Here is a 10,839-nt window from a genome sequence, read left to right as displayed (position 1 = left end):
CTCGAAAAAATAATTTTGGAAGACATTGTGAAGGCCGGCATCAGAAATTTCGGAAACCACTTTCTTCACCATAACTTGAAAAAGAGCGGCAATTACCCGTTACTGGTTTCAGAAATTTCCGAAATCTTTGTTTTGACCACTGCTAAAAACGAGGGCAATTACCTACTTCCGGAATCAGAAATTTTTGAAATTACTGCAGTTGACTACAGGTGAAGTCGAGGGAAATTAGCGATTATTGGTTTCGAAATTTTTTGAAACCAGCTCAGTTCAATAACGGATGGTTTCAGAAATTTCCGATACCACTTCCGAAACGAGTTAATTGTCCTAACAATGTCCAAAGACACTGGAGCCGGCTAACTTTGCACCAAGATTAATGTCACGGCAAATGTGCTGGTTTCAACTGGTTTCAACTGGTTTCAAAAATTTCCGGAACCATTAATCGCGACACAACTTGTTTTAGAAATTTGCGAAATCCCTTTTATTCTCCATGTATAGGTGACAACGGCATAACATCTTCAGCATCATAAATAATTTATTTACAACGTTGCATTGAATTTATATCCGTTCGAGAAGAAAATATTTTAACAATTGAATTTCGTAATTTAATATTCGTTAACAGTGTTCGCCTATTGACTGTTAGGCCATCCTCGTTTTTTCTCCGTTTAGCGTCGTCCGACCGAGCCATTTTTTTGGCATTTTCAAAACTGAAAAAAAAAATTAACGACGTAATTAAACCATTTTTATGTCGCATAAGAATTTCGGTGGTTGATTCTTTTTGCCATGTTTTCTTAATTTTACAATAACACCAACCACTTTTTCCGCCATATTGATTTTGGGTTTGTGTCTTGTTGTTTCCAGGCTCCACAGCAATGATGCCGGGGTACCAGGCCTCCTATTTCCGAGAGTTCTTCTTCTTTATGTTTTTTTTAGTTTTTGTTTTTCAATCCGACCGACCGACCCAATATCAGGAAACTCGTTCGACGCTAAACGAAAGAAAAAGGGGATGGCCTTATGTTCCTCAAGCACATCCTGCTCCAAGCTTTGTCTTATCCTCATTAAAGTTTCCTCGTTTGAATCCATGACAACACAGTTCTTCCCGCGTTTGAGACTTGCCTTGGCTGCCGATGCTAAAGATGATAAAACCAAGAAACATCTTAGGAAAAAGCTATGTTAATTGAAATTTCTAACGTCATCTTTGACACGTATTCGTTGCCTGTCGTCACATAGGCTTGCCCATAAGACCAGGTAAACTGACAAAGAAATATCTTATTGCTCAGTAACTACCTCAGAACTTGGACAATCTTCGCAACACACATGATCTCAAGTGTCACGTTCGAAATACGTGTGATTTAATTTATTTATTTGGAGAGAGTTAGAGGACTGATATATTTATATCGGTGAGTTCGATAACTCTCTAAGATTAATTATTTTTGATTCCTGATTTATATCCTGTTTTACTAGTTCAGTGATGGCCGTTAAATGCATTTCTTTTCCTGAGGCTGAGTGACCATTCTTGGCCTACATTTGTTTAGTAAATATATCTTAGAAGATTAGAACGATAGCCCTGACTAGTCTAACATACATAAATCTAGTAAAAAGCAAGTGCAGCTGTTGCAGTAAACGTAGTAACTTTAAGAGTTGTATTCCTCTAGGCAACTCATTAAGCTTGCTCACACATGCATGTGTGTTTTGCACGGGGTGTTTTCTTTTTTCATGCTATAAAAAGAATTTACTCCGAGCACCAAAACCACGAGATTCTCTATCCTCGTCGCTTTTACGCGCCATTATAGTTCAGTAGACGTCGACGATAAGTGCTTACCACTTTTAGGGTGGATTGCGAGAAATGCTTGTACAGCGATCTATACGCTTAGCAACAAAGTAAACATGATGTTTTTTTGCTTTTTTTACTTTGAAGGGGAGTGGGTCTATTCCTGTTTTTACGTCACAAACTGATTTACATTGCATTAACTCTGTAAAAATGCATGCAAAGTAGATTGTGACGTAAAAACAGGAATAGACCCACTCCCCTTCTGATTCGGTCGTGAACAAAAGATGCTTGGATTTTCGCAACTTTCGAAGCCTATAAAATGGCAGGATTTGTTGTAAAAAGGAAAAAATGGCCGCAATGCGTCTTGAACATGTGCAAAGATTCAATTTAGCGAAAAAAATGTTTTGGGGTTATGGGCACTTTAAGGATAAATTTTCATTTCCTCTCCTAAAATGGAGTGCCGTTCCGAATGGTGTCATCTTCGAGGAATTACCACACCCTTGTCATATTAAAAACGTTGAAATAGTCGCGAAGCGATTAAAATAACGCAAGTTTATATTTTGAGATGACTTTCTCGTTGCCGTCGCCGTTGTCGTTGCTTAAGCTCCCTATTCTCTTTCGCACCCGTCTTTCGGGATGTCACCCAACCCTCCCCCTCCTTTCGGGGAGCGTTGCGTGACATCCCGAAGGACGGTTGCGAAGGAGACTATAAGGGATGATGGAATGTCTTGAGAGTCACAAACGCAGTGAGGCTGAGAGTGCATCCACGTGTACTAATATAATTAAGATTTTGAAGATTTTTATAAATCTGAGAAGTATGGCATCAGGCTCATTAAAGTTGCTATAATATATGAAGAGGAAACTTGGCCTGAAAAAAAAAAACTAAGGTCTTGTCGAGTAGAATAAAAAAAAACGCATGCGTGTAATGATGTAAGGGACAAAAAAATTGAACAAAAAAATGGTTTCATTAAACAAGTCGATAAAGGTAATAAACCACCATAAGAAGAATGTGTGCGATGATATTTAGAGCGTTAGAGCGAGATTAAGGCGTATAGCGGGGTTGTAAGAAGTTTATGCAGGGGATTGAAGAGCTTTCAGTTGCCATTAAATCAATTTTTGTTCGACGTTTTTACACCCCGTTTATCTATTTAGTTGAAATTTTTAAGCCTTTCTTTTTTTGTTTGGAGCAAAGTTCTTTATTTTGCAGTCAAACCATAGTTAATAGACTATTAACTATTAACCATGGTGAAACACACATTACAAAGCTGTGGTATTAAATTACATACAATACAAGTGACGCAACAAAATCGGATTCACACGCCATATATACTACAGTGTTAACTTCATGTAACAAAGCTTACAATGAAACCAATTCAACAAATTCTAACAACTAAAACTACAAAAAGAAGCTAAAATGGTTCCGATCCTATATTCAAGATCGGAAGCAGTTTGTGATGATTGATGGAATCAAATCAAAAGTGAAAGAACTCCGCTATGGTGTTCCCCAGGGATCAGTTTTAGGGCCGATCCTGTACTTGCTATACACGTCGCCCATCGGGGACATAATTAGACGGCATGGACTCAACTACCATCTCTACGCCGACGACACTCAGCTATATCTCTCATTTAAGCCCACCCCCACTGAACAAGCCGGTTCCATAGCTAAGATAGAAGCGTGTGTTTCCGAAATCGACTCGTGGATGGTAAGCAATAAGCTTAAACTGAACAGAGGAAAAACGGAGTTACTGGTCCTAAGCACACGACACCGCTCACCCCCATCAATAGAATACATCGATGTGTCTGGTGAACGGATCAAGCTATCCCCTTCTGCAAGGAACATTGGAGTTAACTTCGATGAGCACATGTCACTAGATAAGCATGTTACCAATACCTGCAAGGCCTGTTATTATTATTATTATTATTATTATTATTATTATTATTATTATTATTATTATTATTATTATTATTATTATTATTACTACTACTACTATTCGGCACCGTCCATAATACTAAAACAGTGGATAGCGTTGAAGGCGCGTTAAAAATTAATTCGGTTCGTTTATGTGACGGAAGAAGAAATAAACCTGCTGGTCAATAAAAAGTTACAAGAAAACACAAAAAAATCAACTTCATAAGCTATAAACATTTTTGACGGTAAACTGTTCGTAAACATCTAATTTGTAAGCTCCAGGTTTCAAGAAATATTTAAAAGATAATAAACACAATGACCTCCATTTGACTTTAAAACATGCTCAGAAAGTTGTCCTTGGACGTTATCTGTCGTCGAGTTTTGCTCTCGGAAGACTGTTCATTTCTCAATAACCGTCCGGGAACAAATATTTGACCATATTATTGGCTCACTCAGTCTAGGTTATCAGCTCATATCGTGTAATGGCCTTATATGGAAACTGATTGCGTCGGTCGTTTCGTAAAAACTGAGACAACATATCATCCTGTAGTTTAATGAAAATTTAACAAAAGAATTATTCTATTCGCTCTCACTGGATATGAGAGTTGGCTATGTACCATCTCATATCCAACGCACGCTCATGAAATAATTGTTAACTAGCCACCTCCACTTTGGTGAATAGTTTTTAATTATAAACTCGTTTGATAAAAGCAGAGTTTCGTGTTTTACTTCCCACTGACGCAGCACCAAGTTTCCATGATGAACTAACCCCTTAGTTTGTACTGAAATTTGGTTTTATTACATTTAACTAACTCATAAAAGCTTGTAGACCAAAAAATCATTTTTTTTCTTTTTCTTTGGATTCCAAAGCTATGTTAACTAACCAGTGAGTGACCCAAGTCTTAGGCCAGGATTTAAAAAAGACACCTGTGTATTTTAACGGTAATTTTCCTACTAATGGTCCGCCATTACTATATAACCTTAAATCGAGGAGAAAATGACACGTCATAAGACTCACTATTCTAAGAATGCAATGCCCGTGTACGCGGCTAAATTAATATGCAGCACGGAAGTTTCGGGACTTCAGACTTCTAAACTGGTGTTTTCCATATATAACAAGCTGCATTTACCCGCTTAAATTTTAAGCTAGTGAGTAAATTACGTCACTTTTCCCTAGATCCAACCCTCAGAAATACAATTGGTCAGTCTTCAACGTGACAAATGGCCGACCGTGAAATCCAAAACTTAAACAGTCTTTGGATAAAAATCAGAGCTCAAACTTTTGCCAGTCAGGTGTTAAGCAAACACACTTCAAGTTCAAAATCTAAAGAAAATATAGGAAAGTGATTTTTTTGATCATGAGTAAATACAGTTGTTTCGATAAAAGATCTGTTCTTGATTATATCTATACTCCAGCTACCAGTTGTAGATGTTATTCTCCACATAGTAGCTTTTCCAAGTTGACAAAAAACCGCTCCTCGGCCCATTTGGTCTCTTTCAAATTCTGTATGGCCACTGTTTCACACAAATATTCGAAGCCTGGAAGCACTTTAGGAAACGTTCAAACTCATTTACAAGAGGAAACTTGATTTTCGTTTTAACTTTGGGACATTTATTGCCCAGAGGAAATAAATGGATTTATGCTGAGTGTGACATGCTTAGTTAGTTATTTCCCATGTTGCAGTTTGGGCATTTCTATCATCCGGGATTTTCTTGAGATAATTAACTATTTGTGCAAAGCTAGGCGGAGGCTGATTCAACAGAGTCAAATCAATTTTCCCTCCCCACCCTCCCTATTTTTTACTTTCTTGTGGATGGCGTGTGTCCCCTCACCTTTGCTGGGATCATGTCTTCTATATTTGGGTATTTCCTAGGTTACCATGCTGATTTTCAATAAACGGCCGAGACCATCAGGGCTTGGCCAAAATATCCCAAACAAATGCGGTTATTCCGTATTATTTGTGTCCTAGAAAAAGGAGCTCGCCCAGAGTAATGCCTTACCAACAACATCAGTCAGACTGTATGGAGCATGAATCATAAATAATATTATAGGTATTACCGAAACTAGAATAAAAATTCAGCATGAAAATATTGATTTAATCCACGGAACGAGCATGCAAGTGTTTCATAACAGAGCCTACACGACGAAGTTTTTTAGAAAAGCTTATGCTGTAAAACATGTTGTGTTTATTGTTAAAATCTTTGTTTGAGAAGCCCTTACTCAAAGGTAAATATTTTTTCGGTCAAATATTCATTAGTTTTTCAGGGTACTGAAAGAAGAGATTTTTATGATCTACAGGACCTTAAGAAGAAAAAAAGGAAAGGAAAGGAATTTTATTTAAGTGTCTAGTCGTTCTAGTGCTGGAGCACTAATTGGGGACACGAAGAAAGGCAATGATGTCAATTTAAAAAACCCGGTGATCGTAGAAGTGTCAAAGATGTCGACATTTGAACACATGAGGAGCATCAAAACATACATATTAATCACAGAGTTTGTTTAAGCACACCATCGCCAACACAACAGAACTTCCCTCAACTGCATGAACCATTAAAGAGCAGGAAATATAATGAGCGAGGTAAGGTAACAAAAACTAAAAAGATAAAAGGGAAACCTACTGTCACGGCAACAACGAGCCGAACCCCCGCGTAGAAAACTGCCAAAATATAGATAATGAACTGAAAACAAATCATTACATCAAAAACGAGCTATACCTTTTACTAACCGAGTTCGAGCTAGGTCCGAACTGCAAGTTACCGACCGAGTTTTTCCACTAATTTATTGCCCAAGCGCGAAGCGCGCCACCCTGTGAGCAGAACCGCACTAAAATCCACCACAGGGCGATCAGGAGAGAGTGTATCTAATCAGCGTGAGTGGGTGGGTGGTTGATGGGTGGGTCGTGTATCGTGGGTCGTCGGTCCGATATCCTCCATGCATACACGTCATGTCTACATACTTTTATGCAGTTTCAAATGCCCTCTCGCAACAGCGGTTTTCTTCACGATCTCTTTCTGGCGTGTACACCGAGTGACTCTGAAGGAATTGTGCCAAAGATGTTACGTTAACATTCTGTCAGTGGTTCACATTTAACCTTAACCCTAACCCTAACCCTTAACCCTAACCCTTAACCCTAGCCCACTACCCACCACCTACGACCCACCCACCCACGCGATTTAGCCTCACCCTCAGGAGAGGCTTTGCAGAAAACGCCTGAAGACTTTAAGTCGTCGCAGCTATTCACTCCGATCAAATTGGTTTAGGCCGCATGCGCATCATATTTCTGACAAAGCGAAGGTCAAATTTGACCCTTCAGTGCCAAAATCAATATGGCGACTAGGAGCGCGTTCGTCGGACTTGCTCAGGGGCTCAAAACTTTTTCCAAGCAACGGCTTGCGCATACTCAATAAGGACTTGACACGATTTCTTTATCGAGTTAAATTTCCGTGACACTTTTGGCGAAAAAAGGTTCTGTGATTGATAAAATCCTCGCCTTTGTACAGTTGTTTAAAGCTGAACCACCTCTGCCCCATGACCGAGTATTTGTGGGAGCTGGGACGAGCCTTCCCGTGACCTCATCGAAGGAGTCGCCTTGCCGCGTCTTACAAAGCATATGACCAAGAAGCTCTTTTCGGACATGTTTCTTTACGTTATTTTAACGGCGTAGTGTACTTAAAAGCGCTCAAATTAAAAAAAAACACGAGATATGGAATCTAGCGTCCCAGATTCAGAGAGTATTAACGAATCAGGAGACTCAGTGGCAAGTTTTGAGGATGATTCCGACATTGAAGTGGAAGGCGAAGATGACGAAGACGAACGCGCCTTGTATGCTTCACGTTGTGAAAGCTCAGACGACATAATGGCTAAAGAAATATGAAGCAGAAAACGAGGAAAATAAATGGTTAGAGCAATAACTTCAGGCCAGACTACTAGACGGAGCAGTTCAAGCGGAGTCTTGACGAGTTTCCGAAAATCATTTCGTAGGAGTACTGTCTACTGTAAATTATGTAAAAAAAACCGCCGTGTTTCTTTCGTCAGCAAGCTTGACCGTCTGTATTGGAGTATTACAATCTTATTCGTTGTACATTAGAAGCAGTATGTTTGCCTGATTCTCTGTAGTTATATTATAAGTGTTCACCATTCTCCTTGTGTGAATTCAGGGTCGTTTGTCTGAATTGTTGGGAAGACACACCGCCCAAGGTCGTCTGCCATAAACCTTGGTGAAGATAGCTTTTCTTGCCCGGGAAGAGCAGTGAACATCCGAGAGAAATCCTCTCTTCTAAAATGTAGGGAGCAGATCTTAGAATGCTTAGTTGGTTTCCAATGGGAGTCTAATGGACTCGTCTGCAAAGTACAAAGTCGATCCATTTCTTCCGTCTTCTGCGGCATTCCTTACGATCGTCTCCAAAAAACGGAATTTTATGCAGGCCAATTCCAATTTAGGGGTCTGCCTTATTGTTACAGCCATACGCCATACAGCGGTCAGGCATAACTAAAAGTTTCTTCTCAAATCGATGATTGTCGTGCATCACGCGAGTGTTGATGTCCTTCGATGACGTCACAGTACAACTAGGGCCCATCCTTCCAAATGCTCGGCCGTGGCCGAAAAAAGCGCCAAATTTAATATTTTGGCAACTGCTAGTAAAAATGAACAAAAAAAGCTAGGACAAAATTTTTTTCGCAGAAATGCTTAGGCGAATAGCGGGATTATTTTTAGCGAACAAAAAAAATAGGGTTAGTTGCACTTTAAAAATTAAAAATAAAAAAAAATAAAATAATAAAATAAAAATAAAATTAATAATAATAATAATAATAATAACAATAATCGTGGCTAATCGCCGTCGCAAGTATAGCAAAGACGCAGCTCAACAAGGTCGAACCGAAAGCTTACAATGGCGCGTCTGGCAGCCGCTATACGGTCCATCTGTGACCTTGGAGCACAGCTTACAGCCAGCTGGAATCAGCTGTATGTTGGTTTTTGCTGAGGGGGGAAAACCGGAGAACCCGGAGAAAAACCTTCGAAGCAAGGAAGAGAACCAACACAAACTCAACCCACTTATGACGTCGGGTCCGGGAATCGAACCTGGGCCACATTGGTGGGAGGCGAGTGCTCTCACCACTGCGCCACCATTGCGCCACCATTGCGCCACCATTGCGCCACCATTGCGCCACCATTGCGCCACCATTGTGCCGCCATTGCGCCACCATTGCACCACCATTGTGCCACCATTGCGCCACCATTGCGCCACCTCTGCGCCATTCCTGCTTCTACCCTGCTCTGCTGGCAGGGTAGAAGCGCGCGGGCCATAAATCAACGGGAAAAAACGAGGATCTGCAACTTACAGCACGGACCGAGAAACTAGGTTTGTAAGATATTTATAATATCTCTGAGGTAATAAGGCACGTAGGAAAGGAAACTAGTTGAAGTCAAGAGAAACTTTTAATTCAGTGTCAAAAATGATTAGCATGCGTTAAAATCTGAAGAACAATTAAATTCTATTGGCTTTTTGAAGTATTCGTTGCTTACAAGATTCAAGTAGTTTCACAGGTTTATTTCAAATAAACAATATGAAAAACTTGCTAAGATAATTTTCAACTTGAATGGGCCGTACAGCGGGTCGTACTGTAGTATTAGGGATCTTAAGCACGCGCGTTTTTGAGACGCAAACGGCAACCGGAAGTGAGCTGTTTTCCCTTTTAACTTGTCTTCACACAACCACATTTAACCACGTTCTAACGGTTGGAAAAGTCATAAACATCTGGTGGGTAAATAAGCAAGTAAGGGGAGCTCCAAAATCAGAGTACTGCTCACAATTGACTTGATAGCTCTATTGGGAAAGCGCTGCACCTGTAGTGTTGTGGTCATCGGTTCCGAATCTCGTTCATTCCAGAAATTTTCAGGCTCTCATTCCGCCACTGCTAAAGTGGCACTCATATTTGCGATTGTCATTCTCGAATCTAACATTATTGTAGAGCATTTGTCTCATATTGAACCAAACCCTGCCGAAGAAAACTTAGACAAACCGCAAAAAAAGGCATTTTAAGTGAATAAAATAATAGAGCGGCGGGCCTTCTTTTGGGTTTTGATTGATGGCCAGGAACTTTCAAGCTTTCAAGCAAATTATCAGTCCTTAGACAAAAACACAATAGTTTCTTTTTCTTTGAAAACAAGGACAAAAACGTTGCCGCAGGGCAGTCAATTGTCCTCATTCTTTCCTTTTCTCCGCTCCTCACAGCCGACTAATGACTTCTAAATTAAAGTTGTTTATAATAAGATCACTGATTTTCCGCATAGCAGAATTCGATATTGAACAAGTAACAGTGCATAGAAGATAAGGTAGAAATAAAATAGGATTTTTTGATAAATAAGACATTAGCATGAGAAAATAATTCGTCTTTCGCGTTCTATTCCCCGGCTTTTTACTCTTGAAAGCCCACTAAGTTACAAGAAAAAAAAACCATGAAAATGCGATTACGTGTAAACGCGTTTAAGCAAATGAAGGCTTAATTAATGAACCATTAAATACAATATCAATGGAAATTTACTTGTAAATAACAACTTTGCTGACTGCAAAATTGCAGTTTTCCACCTTCAAGTTAAAATTTTCAACGTCTTAAATGTCAAATATATAAAGAGGAATTAAGTGCAACGGCCATGCAACTTTAAAATGGCGTTACCAAGCGTTTCAAGAATCAACAACACCCAACGTTTTTGGTACGTTTTTAGAACATTTTTTCCTGTTTGTCTTAATGAACCAATGGATCTGAATAAGTTAAGACGAGCTTTTCCCATGCAATTAATATCTATGGTAAACTTAATACTTAGGCCGTCCACGTACGGGGCAAGTTGTTATCGACGACTGCTTACAGTCGACGTTAACTAATTTAATCGACAACTGTAATGTTAGGAAACACGTTTTCACAGACGAACCTTTCAGTTGTCGATAACCTGTACGTTTTGCTGCAGCCTGAGAAAATAGCGTAGCTGCAAAACAGACTTCAGTGATCCTTACTGAAGTTGCCAACAGACGAGAGAAAGGGAATTTAATAACAAAACGGTCGCGTTTGTTACCGACAACAATAGTAGTTGTCGATGACAAAAGTTGTTGTCGACGGCTTGATTCAGTTCGCTATTTGTAGTCAATAACTTCACACACGAAATGTTTC

This window comes from Montipora foliosa, chromosome 4 (assembly GCF_036669935.1).
Source record: "Montipora foliosa isolate CH-2021 chromosome 4, ASM3666993v2, whole genome shotgun sequence".
Taxonomy (NCBI): Eukaryota; Metazoa; Cnidaria; class Anthozoa; order Scleractinia; family Acroporidae; genus Montipora; species Montipora foliosa.
Note: the sequence above shows the minus strand (reverse complement) of the source record.